Raw genomic sequence first — 17542 nt, 5'->3', positions numbered from 1 at the left:
GCCATTATTTGGCTACGGGTGCCCCCAGTATTGTCCAAAAAAGTTTTGGTTAATTATGTCGCTATATTAATGGAAATTGTGAAATAAAAATGATAGCTGACATAGTGTGGTTGTTATCCATTCATCTGATGTGCAAAAGCAGGTATGTTCATTCAGAAAACTCTTTTATTGGGCAAAAGAAAAACTCTAGTACAGCCAGCCTGCATAAGTCAACGAAACATGGCTACTAAAAAACCGAGTCAAAGTGATTTTTCACGCAACATAGTTGCTTTTAATAGTTTAAGAAGTGTATAAATCTAGATTTATGAAGCAGATATATGTTTGATACACTTTTCTAAAGAAGCAGTGGTTAAAATCTCCCTACAAATCGACGTATTATCGCTGAAATATTGATTAATTTGCGTGATGAGCCAATGTTACATCCAGGGCCAACATTACCGCCGGTTACCCTAGATGATTTATTTTTAATAGATGGCTTGCAGTTTGGAAACGGTCACAACACTAGATCTGCCGGCCGCTGGCACATGTATCCACCGATGCAAATCCGAATTTTGTTCAAAATGTATATCAACTCACCCCATCCTACTGACAACTCGTACGTGCCAGTATCGATGCCAACGACTACGGCGAGGATGGACGTTGGGAAATTGGGTTGTGGCTCGTTGTTTTGCTGACCACAACGCGTATATTAGTTTGGAGTGGTTTACACAACCCGGGTCGAATACGATTGCACATGAATGTCAAATTTAATCATTTTGAAAATACCACTGAAATATTCAATGTCATTTATGTAATCGCGCATTTTTTTTTATTACACAGAACATTCGTGGTTCATATCTAGGAAATTCTGGTCTTCTGGATAAATGCCGGGAAAAGTCAGTTGCCATTTTGAAGAAATCACAAGAAATCGTTGCCAAATTACTATATCAATAATTTGTCATTCATTTGTGCACGGAAAACCCCTCACAGCGTCTGATACCACCACTCACCAACAGAGTGAGGTCAACATTTCAGAGCGAATGCCAAAATCGAAAAACTTACCCGGAAGGTACAACCGGGGCCAATAACCGTATTCGTTCTCTCGGCTCAATTTTCAAAAACAGCTCCCAGGCGACTGGTTTTCCTCACCTTGCCTTCCTGCAATAGTATTGCATGATTGCAACCCAGGACGCTGGGACAGCATCATATTTGCCGATTGTCTAGGCTTTCGGGCGTATGTATGAATGTTTATTGTGTCTAGGGTGGGCTTAATAGAAGATATTCTTAACCAAGATACAATGTTACGGGGATCCTGACGAAAAATGGGTTTCCCTTGCGTTTTACATTCTTAAGATATTTAGTAATTTTTCAATCCATTTTGTACTTTCCAATCCATTTTGTACTTTACGTTCTTATCATAGCATTTCCAAAAAAAAAAACAAAAAGTATTTGTTCACCCTAGCACAGTTCACCAATGCTAATAAATGCGAAGAAATTGAGGATCGAAACTTTTAGGATTTACCCTCTGCGACTCGCCATGAATAGCAACAACTGCCAGGCCATCGCATATTTTCCCAACATATGAAACACCGGGCAATCAATTTGATCAACCACAAAAATACCTTCGATGTAAAATTGAGCCTCCCGAAAGCTTTGAAGTCCCAGCGTCGATTGGCACACAGAGTCAATGCAAACCCTCAGCCTCCAACGTGTGCACACAGGATCAACATGCCGTCGTCGTCGTTGTCGGTACTGCTCTCGCATCGGTCGGTTGGTTTATCGAGGGAGGAATTTCTCATTGGAGTAGGCGCATATTTGCACTATTGACGTCCTCTGCGAGTGGCTGGCTGTGGCCATGGAACCAACGGACGCATATTCCGAGGGGGAAAGCTTGCCCATGGCTGAATGGAAAACAGCAATTCCCATGAAATATTTACAATAATTGCGTATCGTACTCGTGTGTGCTCGTTCGGGGATCAGTTTAGCGCGATTCGGAGGCTCTATGTGCATCGTGCAGGTGAATAAGCTGATGCCGTTTAATATCGGTGGATGATAGCTTGAACATCTGCATAATGCAAAATGTGTTCGAATGGGTATCATTTAATTTTCCAAGCGATAATCTGATTCGTGAATAACGGCGTACTATTTATCATGCATCACAGACATCATCATATTACCTTATTTGTATGAACCCATGGAATTGAATTCGCGATTTTTTCGTTAACAATGTTTTAAAGGTCTGCACAATTTAACACTAATATGTATAATGTACCAAGCGAGTACTTTCCGGAACGATCTCGTACACGGACAGATAAATCAACCCAAACTTTGAGTTCAATATACGCACTGATGAGAATATCGCAGAAAAAATTTACCCAAATTTGGGTAGTTTTCTCTTTTTTTCCCATGCTTGCTATCAAAACTAGAGCAAGATGCAAACACCTCACCGAAGTTGCTCAGCCCAATAATCCAAATTTGAGTTAGTTCAATACTCTCTATTTTGGGCTGATCAAGGACCGCTTTGGATAAATTAAACTTAGCTTTGGGTAAATTGTTTACATGGGATTAAAGGCAAACTATACGTAGTGCCAGAAAAGTCATTTTACTCAAATTTGGGTTATTGGCCCAAACTACGGTTTTGAGTGCAAACAACCCACTTTTGGGTAGTTTTGGTTTTCAGTGTACACTAATTGGCCAAACACAATGCATACGTTTGCGTGCGTTTTGACAGTTTTCCCATGGGGAAACTGTAAAACCGCACGCAAACGTATCCATTGTGTTTGACCCATAAGTGTACGTAAAGTCTATAGGATCACCTCAAATACACGAGTTACTGTGACCTATATACGACCAAATCCAGTCATATATGAGTTCCTGCAACCAAATCGATCTGAATTGTGCTACTCGGGAGGATCACCTCAAAAACGCTCTTTTTCATGGAATTACGAAGATCCACAGCGTTATATACCATCGCAATTCAAAAGATTTTACCGTGGAACTTTCTCCTGGAAAATCAGAAGAATTTGAGGTGAAGATTCTAAAGAAAATTCATTGGAAATTGAAATTTGAAAATAGCAAGCTCTGATTGTTGTCACACCAAACTGTTATTATTCATTTAATCCTTTTAAAGCCGGAGTGGTCTCAGCCTCCGCAGAGTTAAGCTTGGACACGATAGAACACGTGACCCACCAAATCGAATATTTCTTTGAAATTTAATTATATACGTCAAAATTGTCCTGTAAAAAATAACTGATTTTCTAAGAATTTTTATTCATCCAGAAGAAACTTCCGAAGGAATTCTTAAATTTCTTTTCGAGAGAATTTTAGAAGAAATTCTAGGAATTGGTAATCCAATTAGTATTGCTCTGGAAATTCTGTTGAAAATTCCACCGTTATTTAATTGTAAGAATTCCTTTGATAAATCTATCTTAAAACCTTTCAATTTCTTCTAGAACTCATTCCGAAATTTCTCCAGGAATGTATTCGAAAATGTCTTCTAAATGGTTAAAAGACTATTATTCTTCCATTTTCTTCCACTATTCACAGACTTCTAAATATTTTCTTCCACGTCGGGAATTCCCTCCTGGAATAGTTTAGAATATTTCGCCATTAATATCTTCTGAATTTCATCCTGAAAATCGGAAATCCGCTGGAAAGGCCTTTGTTAATTTACCTAGAAATTCCTTGGGAACTTCCTTTTTAGTAAAACCATACAAAATTCATATTATCCTAAAGGATTTTTTGTAATGATTTCTAACGGAAATATTAAAGGTAATTCCCGATGATTTTTTTCTAGAAACTCTTGAAGTAATTTCTAAATGATTCATAATAGAATTTATTAATGAATTTATGGAGAGATTCCCGAGAGAGTTTTTAAATTTATTTATTAATTTATTTGTACTGTTTTCTCAGGGAGTAGGAAAACCACCTGGAGGTAAGCTCCTTTCAAGCTTTTTCCTCTAGGAGGCACAAAACCTCTCATCTTTTCTCGGTGGGTGGCAAGTGGTGGGTGGCAGGTGGCGGGTAGCGGTGGGTGGCGATGGGCGGCGGCGAGCTGTAAAGGCGGATGAAAAGTATAAAATCGTATTTCTCACATTAGTAAGTTACAGAAACTGGTGGCGATTTTTGTTTTTGAAACGTTGAGTGCTCGAAGAACTTAAGCTCCCGGTGAGATTAAGATATCTCTTTGAAGGGAGCTTTAAAAAATGGTTTCCGAGTATTGCACTGGATTCGCTGGTCTACAGTATGTAGTTTTCAAGGTGGTTTTGCCTTTCTCGTACAACAAAGTTGTACCAGAAAGGCTTTCATTTCACTCCCAAAACGTACTTTTTATAGAGCGCTTGTAGACCCATAGTATTATATACCATTCGATTCAGCTCGACAAACTGAGCAAATGTCTGTCTGTCCGTGTGTGTGTCCGTGTGTGTGTGTGTGTGTGTGTGCGTATGTGTGTGCACATTGAAACATTAGCCAATTTTTCTAGTACTAAACCTGAATCGATTTTGCTACAACAAGTTGCATTCGATGGGGAATGTTTTCTTCTTGTTCACTATTGAGTTTCATAATGATGGCACTTCTCAAAAAATAGTAAATATTCAAAGAGTTATGAGACATCGTTATTTCGTAACAAATAAGCTATCGATTTTCTAGGTTATGTTCTCCCAAGACACAATTTATTCGAAACCGGCACACTGACAGCATAGAATACACAGCTTACACGGAAGAAAAAACTTCACAAAGAAACATAGAAACCCATTAATGAGTTAAAAAGTACCTATTTTAAGATTTCATGTATACACTGAAAATTCTCGTTTATTTTTCAAAATGACCTTAAGAAACATATTTTCATGAATGAATTTTAATATTGCGAGCAACAGACCAATATGATAGCTTTTGATTGCAGTACACAAATTAATTCATGAAAAAGGTGACATATGTTCTTTTAAAAGTTAAGCGTCATTTCTGCCATTTCTTTCCCTATGGGCCGATGTGAGCAGTGAGAAGTGAAAAGTGAGACGTGAGAAGTGCGAAGTGGGGAGTGGAAAGTAAGAAGTAAGAAATGAAAAATGAGAAATGAAAAATCACCAGATGATCCGAAATGAAAACAAAAATGTTTTTCCAAATTTAATCTAGACTATCCTTTGAAAAGAGCTGAAATTTTTTGCTAATATTTTCAAATGGATATAATAGAAAAACGACGCATCCCACAAAAAAGTGTTGTATGGGTGACCATCGCAAAATCAGTCAAACTTTCTAGTGAAAATATCGGAAACAATCCAAATTGAGCCCTACACAGAAAAAAATCAGTTTAAAAATTTTAAAGTCGATTTGCGAAAAAACGCCCTTTTTTATTTAAATGAAATTTTGTCTCAAGATAGGTGATTATGTTCCCTACCAACCGTCCATACATCGCAAGCTGGGCACTCTTAAGGAAAAAAAGTTTTTCTAACAAAAACTTTTTCTTGTCGGAATGTAAGAAATTTTTTTTCCCTTCAAAGTGCCCAGCTTGCAATGTATGGACGGTTGGTAGGGAACATAATCACCTATCTTGAGACAAAATTTCGTCCAAATCGAAAAGGTCGTTTTTTTGCAAATCGACTTTTAATTTTTTAAATCGATTTTTTTTAGTGTAGGGTTCAATTTTGAGTTTTTTAAAAAGTTTTATTAGAAAGTTTGACTGATTTTGCGATAGTCACCCATACAACACTTTTTTGTAGTTTTTCGATTATATCCATTTGAAAAAATCAGTAAAAACAAGTTTGACCCTTTTCAAAAGATAGTCTGAATCAAATTTGAAAAAACTAAGTATGCACTTTTCTTTTAACTGCACTTCTTAAATATTGACCAATAAATTTACAAAAAGTCAACTTAAACAATCAGAACACTTGCAAGTTCCCAAAAAGTTCTATTTTGGCTTTACGCATTTTATTACATTTCCTGCATAACTTTTCAAAAGGACCTAAGTAAATTTTTTCATGAATTCTCGCTTAACTTTTCAAAGGACGTAAGTAACATTTTTTCATGAATTAATTTGAATACTGCAATCAATAGCTTTCATGTTGTTCTGTTGATTGCAGTACTCAAATTAATTCATGAAAAAATGTTACTTAGGTCCTTTGATAAATTATGCGAGATCTATAGTACAGCAGAAAGTCCATTGCTGATAAACGTTCATTTCGAACAATACACCGCAGATTGCTGGTTAATTTTTTTTGACATATACTCTGGCCTGCTCAAACCAACAGCGAATAATCTAGCGACTACTTTAACGATCTATTTAAGGAACAGCTACTTTAATCGACCGTGTCCATTTAGCAAGTACGGTGTTGAACATAGCCTGGAGATTAAAATAACACTTTAATAAACTTTAATAAACTTAGCAAGTATCCGCACAATATTGAGTAAAACAAATTAAGGGTGTAGCATTTCTGCATGCGGTGAATGAATTTCGCACCGTGTATATAACTGACAGCATGAATGTTTGTGTTGCTTCTTTCGTGCTTTATTGATGATGCTAACCTCTCAAGCAAAGTTTTCCAAAGCTTCAAATGTGGAACACGAAAACTAAGGGTCTGTTCAAATATTACGTAACGCAATAGGGGGTGGGGGTTTGTTTAATTTTGGTTACGCTTTGTTACGCAAAATATAGAGGGTGGGGGTCTTTCGAAATATTGTTACGCGTAACAAGTTATTTGCATAGAGAAAAAATATTTAAAATAATTCAAAAAATATTCATTATCTTTTAAAAAGCATGAAATAAACAATAGATAATAATTTATTGCACCGTCCTTCAAATTCTACTAAAATTAAGATCTTTTCCAAAAAATAGCATTTGTTACGCGTTACGCATAGGGGTGGGGGTGGTTTTGAAAATTGTTACGGATTGTTACGAGGGGGTGGGGGGTTCCCAAAAACAACGTTTTTCGCGTTACGTAATATTTGAACAAGTCCTAATGGACGAACACACACGCGCTAGAGACCCGAAGCCGATGACTTCATCCGCTCGCATCAACACAGCTGTAAAAGTTTCATCGTTGGAAATAAAAATCGCATACCTACGTACATGCTTTCTCGTGCGCTCGTTACGTTTGCTGCCATTTTGTTTCATGCTTTGGAAGGAAAGAAGAGGCGTGCAGTTAGCTGCTTTTTGGTTTGGGTGGTTTGGTTGGTTTGGGTGGAATGATGATGTAGTTTGGGCATATGGGTGATTTAATACACCTCCTTATTTCCATATTATGCGGCTTTTTCATTTATATTTATGTGAATTGTTGGTTTTATTTTCACAAATGTACTTGTACAATTATTACACAAGGGGATGCAAAATCAATGTATGACATACAACTAGTATTATTGAACTTTAATATTACATTGATGAAAAACACTACGTGGGAATCAGGAAAGTTGGAAACATATCGAATTTTAATCCATATGTATTTTCAAAACGCGCCGTTGCGCTAATCATTGTATTTACTATCGCTAATCATTGTACTATCGCACGATCGCATATTTGTAACATATGCATTTTTTCCTTTCTCGTACAACAAAGTTGTACCGAAAGGCTATATGATTGCTAAAAAACTTGATAGAAGGCCCGGAGACCCATAGTGTTATATACCGATCGACTCAGCTCGACAAACTCAGGTGGCGTCTGTTTTTTGTGTATGTGTACAAATTTTGTAGGCACACTTTTTAGATCTTAGAATTATCCGATTTACTCGCAACAAGTTGCATTCGACGGGGAATTGTTTGCTATTGGAAATGGGCCCGATCATTGCTTTTCGGAATTATTGAAAAATAATTGTTTTTCCCCAAAGGTCCCCTTGAAAATTCAAAGAACAATTTTTTTGAATGGTGGCAAGGCAAAAATATTAAAATGATCGAAAAAATGTGATCTATTCCCCCAAAGAGCTTTTTTGACCTTTCTAATGTGATTTTTTCAATATATTTTATAATGCACGAGAAAGGCATCATCACTGCTAGGTGGATTAATCTGGGTTTTTAATCCATAATGTTACATTTATTTTAAAAATGTGAGGATTTCGCTCGGATCTTATAGATACTGGAAGGGCATTGTATTTTGTTCTACCGTAGTATGTTTGGGATTTTTTCCCGTATTCGGTATTGGGGCGACTAATAGTTAGGGTTGGAGGGTTCCTTGTTTCGTAACGGTGTGAACTGCGATGAAAATGTTGATTGTGAAGCGCTGTTGGATTGTGGAGCAGTTTTTGGATTTGCAAATCTCGCAAGGCAGCAACTGGTAATATTGATTGAGCTGCCTCGGAATAAAGGTGGAATACAGCCTCGGCTTCTTATAAATGATCTTCAAACAACGATTTTGTGTTGTCTGAATCAATTTGAGCTTTGCTTTGCTTGCAGCACCCCATATGGAAACTAGATAAGAGACTTTCGATTACACGAACGCGCGATAAAGCAGCATTAGATGTTTCGATGGTATAAACTTGCATATTTTCCATAATATTCCGCATGTTGAACTGATAGTTTTCTGTAGTGTACTGATGTGATTATTCCAAGACAACGTGGAGTCAAGTGTAATTCCCAAGTGTTTGAAACTATCAACTTGAATAAAACATACTTCGTTTTGGTCAGGTTCAACGATAACAGATTCTCCGAAAAGAACTCCTGAAGTTTTTCCAGATCGTGTCTCATTGAATTGACGAGCTGGTCAGCGTTAGTACCGATGTATGAAATAGAGGTGTCATCGGCAAAAAGTCTAGGTTTTCCATGCAAGCGCAGATGCGGCAGATCATTGATATAAAGTAGGAATAAAAGTGGGCCTAAGTTACTACCCTGTGGTACTCCTACCGATAAACTTCTGTATCCGCTAGTAAATTTATTAACAGATACGAATTGTTTTCTGCCAGACAGATAGCTGCGTATTAAACTGTTTGCTGTTCCTCTGATTCCATAGATATTGAGTTTCTGGAGAAGGATGTTATGGTCAATCGACTATCGACGACTCCGACTATCTTACGCTTATCCATTGCATCGTAAATTTCATCAACCAGTTCACTGGCTGCAATCAACGTATTAGAGCCAGCGCGAAAACCGTACTGGTGCTGATACAGGATATTATGAAGTCCAAGCAAATTAGTCAACCTGACCACAATAAGCCGTTCGAGAACTTTGTTGAAAACCGATAAAACAGACAGCGGTCTGTAGTTAGTTGGATCCTTTTCAGAACCTGTCTTGTAAATGGGAATCACACGAGCGGTTTTCAAATAGTCCGGGTAGGAACCAGAATCTGTACTTTCATTGAAAACATTCATTAGGATACTAGCGAAAAAGTCGTAATGGGTTTTTAGAAATGATGCACGAATTCCATCCAGTCCAGCGCTTTTGTTGTTGTCCGGTTCTTAAATTATCACGATGACTTCTTGTTTTGTTGTGGGAATCAAGTAAATGGAGTTCCTGATAGATTGTAGGCTTCTGAATTTGTTGAAATCTCGCTGGATAGGTATTCGGGAGGCTAGCTGGGGTCCGACACTACTGAAGAACTCGTTGAAGATTTCGGCAACATCATGAAAGTCCTTAATATTGCAGCCGCCATGCTCTAGTTCAATCTGTTGAGATTCATTAGAGTTACGGCCCAAAACATTATCAAATAAATATTCGAAGGAGTTGAAAAGCTTCTAACTAAATTTTTGGAGGAACGTCCAAAGATTTTCCTAAATGAAATGTAGTTCGGAATGTTCTAAGAATTCTTCCAGTACTTTCACGAGAAATCCTTTCAAAAACTCTAGTAAGAATTTCTTGGAGTTCCTTTGAAATTTCGTTCCGTTTCGGAATTTCTGAACGAATTTCTTAAGAAATTTCCGAAGGAATTTCCGAAATTCTTGAATTTCTCTGTACAATCCTCCAACACTTCTTCAGGAGTTTCCTTCAGGTATTCTTTCGGGAAATTCTTAGGCAATTACTTAGGGGATAGATCCTGAAATTCTTTTGGGAATGCATCAGGATATTGCTTTAAAAATTTCTTTAGGAAAACCTAAACCTAAAAAAACCTCAAGGAATACTTGCGTCTCGAGAACTTGTAAGAAATATCCTGGCCGAATTAACGCAATTCTTGGTCAGAATTTCTCCAGAATATACTTCGGCTAATTGCACAAATTGGATAAGGAATTCCTTCGACATTTTTAAAGAAATGTCTTCAGCAATTATTTCAGGAATTTCTTAAAGAATTCCAGGAACTTTTTAGTGCTCTCGAAAATTTCATCTGCAAATTCCTTTGAAATTTCAGCCAGAAACTCCTCCAAAAATTCCTTTAATATTTTCCATTTCTTTCTCTAATAAATTTCTTAAAAAATGCTCCCAACGAAATTTACGGAATAATTACTGCAGGAATTTCTGAAGAAAAAAATTCGTTTGGCTTTACGTAAATTGGAATTGGAATTACGAATTGGACTAATGTCACAGGAATTCCTGTCATAGTTTTCCTAATTATTCCTGGAGGAATATTCAAAAGAATTTCTGAAGGATTTCATAAAACATATCCCGAACAAATTAGTAAATAAATTTCCAAAGAAAGAGCTAAAGAAATTTCCAAAGGATTTCTTCTAAAGGAATTTTCGATGGTAATCCTAAAACATTTTATGTAAATATTCCTGAAGGAGTATTGTAATGAATGTTCAAAAGAATTTATGAATTTTATTCCTAAAAGATTTCAAAGGACAATCCGAAAACAAAATATTTTTTTTTGGAATTCCTTTTATTGAATTTCCAAAGGAATTTCTGGATATATCTCCGAAGTTATTTCCGGAGGATTTCCTGGGGAAATCCATAGATTAAATTGCAAGATATGACGTGGTTTCGGACTTCAAATCCCGCAAATGTGTGTTTATTAAGTTTTGTATTTTGTCTACAGCAGCCAAGCCGTTGTATACATAGTTCAAATTCATCTAGGGTATTACACCCTGAATTGATTTCTGCCATGTGGCACCAGCAATATAAAGTCTGTGTCTTGGAATTTCTCTATTTATAATTTTTATTGCTTATCTTCAGGTCCAAACACAGAACATGCAGGAATGGTACATGCACAATTTAATGTAAGATAAAACAAACCGTAACACAATTCCGATTGAAAGCATTGAATTTTCAATTGCTTTATCAATTAAATATCATTTTATCTTTGAAATCACACTCCTGTCTTGTATAAGAACTATCCCTCCTGAGCCAGCCTTGGGCTGAAAGTCTCTTTAATAAAGATATAAAAAGAAAAAACTATCCCTCCTTAAGAAATATAAGATATAAGATAATGGTGGGTGAAATTTGGTGGGTGGGTGAATTCAAACAAAAATAATGCGTTTGCCCGGATCGAGGCAATGGTGAATGTGATTATCCCTTTTTTCAAAGTGGGTGTTTCCCCAGATTAGTGAAACAGTGAGTAAGATGTAGGGAAACTGTTCCATTTTCCATCCGACTGGACATATTCGTCTCTTCGTCAAGTAAAGAAATACAACACCAATCTTTTTGTTCACATGCGTTTTCACTACTGGAAAAAAAATACAAAAATGAGAAACGAATCAAATTCCTTTTCATTGCTTTAATTTTGATAGGATGAAGACGGGAGCTATGAGATGAAATGCCAAACTCTTCCGATCTCTGCCTTATCCTATCCTAAAAATGTGCAATATTTTATATTCCAATAGCATGTTATATCTCAAAGGTAAGATGGAAAAGTTTAGTTGATTGAAGGTGCTTCAAATTAATTAATTAATTTATTTTTTTATTGTGTCGTCAATCAATTTTGAGACCAAGTTATTACAGTAGTAGCCTTAACTAGACCTGTGTGCCGATTGAAATTTAACCGTCGGCGGCGCCAAGCTCTTGATAATCGGCGGCGGCGTTTGTTGGCGTTAGCTCGTTTTAAGCGCCAAAGTTTCTCCGAAATTTCTTCAGATTTGAATTGACTTCAGATGAATTTCTTCAGATGAATTCTTCCAGGAATTCCTCCGAAAGTTCCTCCAAGAATTCCTTTGGCAGTTCCTCCAGGAATTCCTCTGGGAACTCCTTCGGAAGTTCCTCCAGGAATTCGTTCGGAAGTTCCTCCAGGAATTCCTTCGGAAGTTCCTCCAGGAATTCCTTCGGAAGTTCCTCCAGGAATTCCTTCGGAAGTTCCTCCAGGAATTCCTTCGGAAGTTCCTCCAGGAATTCCTTCAGAAGTTCCTCCAGGAACTCCTTCGGAAGTTCCTCCAGGAGTTCCTCCAGGAATTCCTTCGGAAGTTCCTCCAGGAATTCCTTCGGAAGTTTCTCCAGGAATTCCTTCAGAAATTCTTCCAAGAATTCCTTCGGAAATTCTTCCAAGAATTCTTATGGAAGTTCCTCCAGGAATTCTTTCGGAAGTTCCTCCAGGAATTCCTTCGAAATTTCCTCCAGGATTTCCTTCGGAAATTCCTCCAGGAATTCCTTCGGAAGTTCCTACAGGAATTCCTTCGGAAGTTCCTCCAGGAATTCCCTCGGAAGTTCCTCCAGGAGTTCCTCCAGGAATTCCTTCGGAAGTTCCTCCAGGAATTCCTCCTGAAGTTCCTCCAGAAATTCCTCGTGAAGTTTCTCCAGGAATTCCTTCTGAAGTTCCTCCAGGAATTCCTTCGGAAGTTCCTCCAGGAATTCCTTCGAAGCTCCTCCAGGAATTCCTTCTGAAGTTCCTCCAGGAATTCCTTCGGAAGTTCCTCCAGGAATTCCATCGAAGTTCCTTCAGGAATTCCTTCGGAAGTTCCTTCAGGAATTCCTTCGAAGTTCCTTCAGGAATTCCTTCGAAGTTCCTTCAGGAATTCCTTCGAAGTTCCTCCAGGAATTCCTTCGGAAGTTCCTACAGGAATTCCTTCCACAGCTCCTCCTGGAATTCCTCCGGAAGTTCCTCCAGGAATTCCTTCGGAAGTTCCTCCAGGATTTCCTTCGGAATTTCCTCCAGGATTCCTTCGGAAGTTCCTCCAGGATTCCTTCGGAAGTTCCTCCAGGAATTCCTTCGGAAGTTCCTCCAGGAATTCCTTCGGAAGTTCCTCCAGGAATTCGTTCGGAAGTTCCTCCAGGAATTCGTTCGGAAGTTCCTCCAGGAATTCCTTCGGAAGTTCCTCCAGGAATTCCTTCGGAAGTTCCTCCAGGAATTCCTTCGGAAGTTCCTCCAGGAATTCCTTCGGAAGTTCCTCCAGGAATTCCTTCAGAAGTTCCTCCAGGAACTCCTTCGGAAGTTCCTCCAGGAATTCCTTCGGAAGTTCCTCCAGGAATTCCTTCGGAAGTTCCTCCAGGAATTCCTTCGGAAGCTCCTCCAGGAATTCCTTCGGAAGTTCCTCCAGGAATTCCTTCGGAAGTTCCTCCAGGAATTCCTTCGGAAGTTCCTCCAGGAATTCCTTCGGAAGTTCCTCCAGGAATTCCTTCGGAAGTTCCTCCAGGAATTCCTTCGGAAGTTCCTCCAGGAATTCCTTTGGAAGTTCCTCCAGGAATTCCTTCGGAAATTCCTCCAGGAATTCCTCCTGAAGTTCCTCCAGAAATTCCTCCTGAAGTTCCTCCAGGAATTCCTTCGGAAGTTCCTCCAGGAATTCCTTCGGAAGTTCCTCCAGGAATTCCTTCGGAAGTTCCTCCAGGAATTCCTTCGGAAGTTCCTCCAGGAATTCCTTCGGAAGTTCCTCCAGGAATTCCTTCGGAAGTTCCTTCAGGAATTCCTTCGGAAGTTCCTTCAGGAATTCCTTCGGAAGTTCCTTCAGGAATTCCTTCGGAAGTTCCTTCAGGAATTCCTTCGGAAGTTCCTTCAGGAATTCCTTCGGAAGTTCCTCCAGGAATTCCTTCGGAAGTTCCTCCAGGAATTCCTTCGGAAGCTCCTCCAAGAATTCCTTCGGAAGTTCCTCCAGGAATTTCTTCAGAAGTTCCTCCAGGAATTCCTTCGGAAGTTCCTCCAGGGATTCCTTCGGAAGTTCCTCCAGGGATTCCTTCGGAAGTTCCTCCAGGGATTCCTTCGGAAGTTCCTCCAGGAATTCCTTCGGAAGTTCCTCCAGGAATTCGTTCGGAAGTTCCTCCAGGAATTCGTTCGGAAGTTCCTCCAGGAATTCCTTCGGAAGTTCCTCCAGGAATTCCTTCGGAAGTTCCTCCAGGAATTCCTTCGGAAGTTCCTCCAGGAATTCCTTCGAAAGTTCCTTCAGGAATTCCAGCGGATGTTCCTCCAGGAATTCCTGTTGAAGTTCCTCCAGGAATTACCTCAGAAGCTCCTCCAGGAATTTCTTCGGAAGTTCCTCCAGGAATTTCTTCAGAAGTTCCTCCAGGAATTCCTTGCGAAGTTCCTCCAGGATTCCTTCAGAAGTTCCTCCAGATATTCCTCCGGAAGTTCCTCCAGGAATTCCTTCGGAAGTTCCTCCAGGAATTCGTTCGGAAGTTCCTCCAGGAATTCGTTCGGAAGTTCCTCCAGGAATTCCTTCGGAAGTTCCTCCAGGAATTCCTTCGGAAGTTCCTCCAGGAATTCCTTCAGAAGTTCCTCCAGGAATTCCTTCGGAAGTTCCTCCAGGAATTCCTCCGGAAGTTCCTCCAGGAATTCCTTCGGAAGCTCCTCCAGGAATTCCTTCGGAAGTTCCTCCAGGAATTCCTTCGGAGTTCCTCCAGGAATTCCTTCGGAGTTCCTCCAGGAATTCCTTCGGAGTTCCTCCAGGAATTCCTTCGGAGTTCCTCCAGGAATTCCTTCGGAAGTTTCTCCAGGAATTCCTTCGGAAGTTCCTCCAGGAATTCCTTCGGAAGTTCCTCCAGGAATTCCTTCGGAAGTTCCTCCAGGAATTCCTTCGGAAGTTCCTCCAGGAATTCCTTCGGAAGTTCCTCCAGGAATTCCTTCGGAAGTTCCTCCAGGAATTCCTTCGGAAGTTCCTCCAGGAATTCCTTTGGAAGTTCCTCCAGGAATTCCTTCGGAAATTCCTCCAGGAATTCCTCCTGAAGTTCCTCCAGGAATTCCTCCTGAAGTTCCTCCAGGAATTCCTTCGGAAGTTCCTCCAGGAATTCCTTCGGAAGTTCCTCCAGGAATTCCTTCGGAAGTTCCTCCAGGAATTCCTTCGGAAGTTCCTCCAGGAATTCCTTCGGAAGTTCCTCCAGGAATTCCTCAGGATGTTCCTCCAGAAGTTCTCCAGAATTTCCTTCGGAAGTTCTCCAGGATTTCCTCCGGAAGTTCCTCCAGGAATTCTTCCGGAAGTTCTTCCAGGAATTAATCCGGAAGTTCCTCCAGGAATTCCTCCGGAAGTTCCTCCAAAAATTCCTCCGGAAGTTCCTCCAGGAATTCCTCCAAAAGTTCCTCCAGGAATTCCTCCGGAAGTTCCTCCAGCAATTCCTCCGGAAGTTCCTCCAGGAATTCCTCCGGAAGTTCCTCCAGGAATTCCTTCGGAAGTTCCTCCAGAAATTCCTTCTGAAGTTCCTCCAGGAATTCCTCCGGAAGTTCCTCCAAAAATTCCTCCGGAAGTTCCTCCAGGAATTCCTCCAAAAGTTCCTCCAGGAATTCCTCCGGAAGTTCCTCCAGCAATTCCTCCGGAAGTTCCTCCAGGAATTGCTCCGGAAGTTCCTCCAGGAATTTCTCTGGAAGTTCCTCCAGGAATTTCTCCGGAAGTTCCTCCAGGAATTTCTCCGGAAGTTCCTCTAAGAATTCCTTCCTTATTTCCTTCATAAGCTCTTGCAGAAATTACTTCGGAAGATCTTCCAGGAATTCTTCTGAAGTTTCCACCACCAGTTTTTTTTTTATTCTTTAATATCGTGATTTTGTATCATTATATATAGATTCATCACGTAGGAATTGGTTGAAACATTCCTCAAGGAATTATTCTTCAGAAATTGTTTGTAAAGAACCTTCAAGAATTCTTCCAGGAATTCCTACAAAACACAGCTAATTGTTTTGAATATACATCGTCGTGTAAAATTGCTGCTAATCCCATGAAACGAATAAACATTTGATATTTAATTTAATTTGACTGAGTTTTAAAAGCAAGTACAGTACAGCAAGTACACCAAGTACAGCAAGTACAGTACAGTACAGTTCAAATTTATTGCGATCTAAAATAACATTGAAATCTATTGAATGTTGCGTTTATTCGAATGCTTCAAATATACATTTAAAATCACAACATATTTTCATCATCAAATATTATGTAATACCAGTGAAGAAGAAGAAGTTTTCATATTAAAACAATTGAGTTTCAAATGAAAATCTGAAATAAACTGCAAGTGTTTTATCTACATTCTTGACATCGTTTGGTCTATATTGTCACAATATTTATTAAAAAGAGGTCCATATTCAGCATAGTTTTTTCGATGATAGTTTATGGAGAATATATGTCGATGTAGTGGTCGTGACGGTACATAAAAGTTCATTTTTGATATTAGTTGTGGGGAATCATTTCTATGGGAGACAATATTGTTTATAAAAGATTTAGATTTTTCTCCCATTTCTATGGGAGACAATATTGTTTATAAAAGATATCATGGCAAATTCACGACGCACTTGCAATTTTTGAATATCAATAAGCATGCAACGAGCTACATATTGTGATAATGGAAATACGACCCAACCTAACTTGCGAGGCGCATATAGTAAAAATTGTTTTTGAACTGACTTTATCTGCATGTACAATTAACTACGGGGACCAAACTACGCTACAATATTCTAAAATTGGTCTTACGGAATAATAAGCAGTATTCGGCGGAATAATAAGCAGAATTTTTTTTGAATTTTCTTACTAGCATTAGCATTAGCATTTAGCAGTTCGCACAAATTCGTAGGTGGTACAAGCCAAGACTATTGTATGAGAGTAGCATCACTTTCATCCGTTACCACAGATATTGATTTGGGACTAATCACTAACTCTTAGATGGAAGCAACGCACTCTCCAATAGTCGAGATCTGTCCTGGCCACGTCCTTGCGAATGCTGAGGAAGGGGAAGGATGGTTTGTTGGACACCTACTTAAGAAAGATGCAGAGAACTCTACGACCTCTCATAGGTACCACGGGAGCTTTTGGGATTGCGTGGAAGGTTATAACAGTAGGAATCGTTTTGGTATAACGTGAAACACAGAAAGAACTAAGATAGCAATACAAAGTAGGAAAGGGACGAGCCTGGAATTGAACCCACGACCTCCTGCTTACTTACTACCTCCTCCACCGAGCTCGTCATTTTTTTGGAATTTTCTTACTATTCGCAAAATATGGCAAAATATGTAAGGAACTTTGCAGAGTCGAGAGCATTGCTGATTCTTCATATGAAAGGTATAAAAACATCCAGAACAGGCTGGAAAATCATTAAAATTGCTGAAAGTTCTTTACTTATGATTCCTTTCAGCTCATTCTATCCATAATGGCTATTTCTTGCACTCAATTGAAGGAAACTGGCGTAGGTTAATACATCATAAAGAAAGAGGAATTGAAAATCGTGACAAATCATACACAAATTTCATTGGGACTAGAAAATACAACTCTATAGTGGATCGGGCGATCCATACGAAAAAGTTTTACTGATCTCTTTGAGAGCCTTGAGAAATGATAACCTAAGTAATCATTTGAGCAAGGTGCATTATCACTGCCCATAATGTTAA

General features: G+C 39.0%; 1 protein-coding gene across 1 annotated transcript in view; it reads left to right on the top strand.

The window, feature by feature from the left end:
• LOC134209122 (uncharacterized) overlaps positions 1-17542 on the top strand; it is a 44845-nt gene that overhangs the window by 26610 nt on the left and 693 nt on the right. The gene's annotated exons all lie outside the window — the stretch shown is intronic.

The sequence above is a fragment of the Armigeres subalbatus genome, chromosome 2 (genome assembly GCF_024139115.2).
Source record: "Armigeres subalbatus isolate Guangzhou_Male chromosome 2, GZ_Asu_2, whole genome shotgun sequence".
Taxonomy (NCBI): Eukaryota; Metazoa; Arthropoda; class Insecta; order Diptera; family Culicidae; genus Armigeres; species Armigeres subalbatus.
This window is presented reverse-complemented; position numbering and strand designations above follow the sequence as displayed.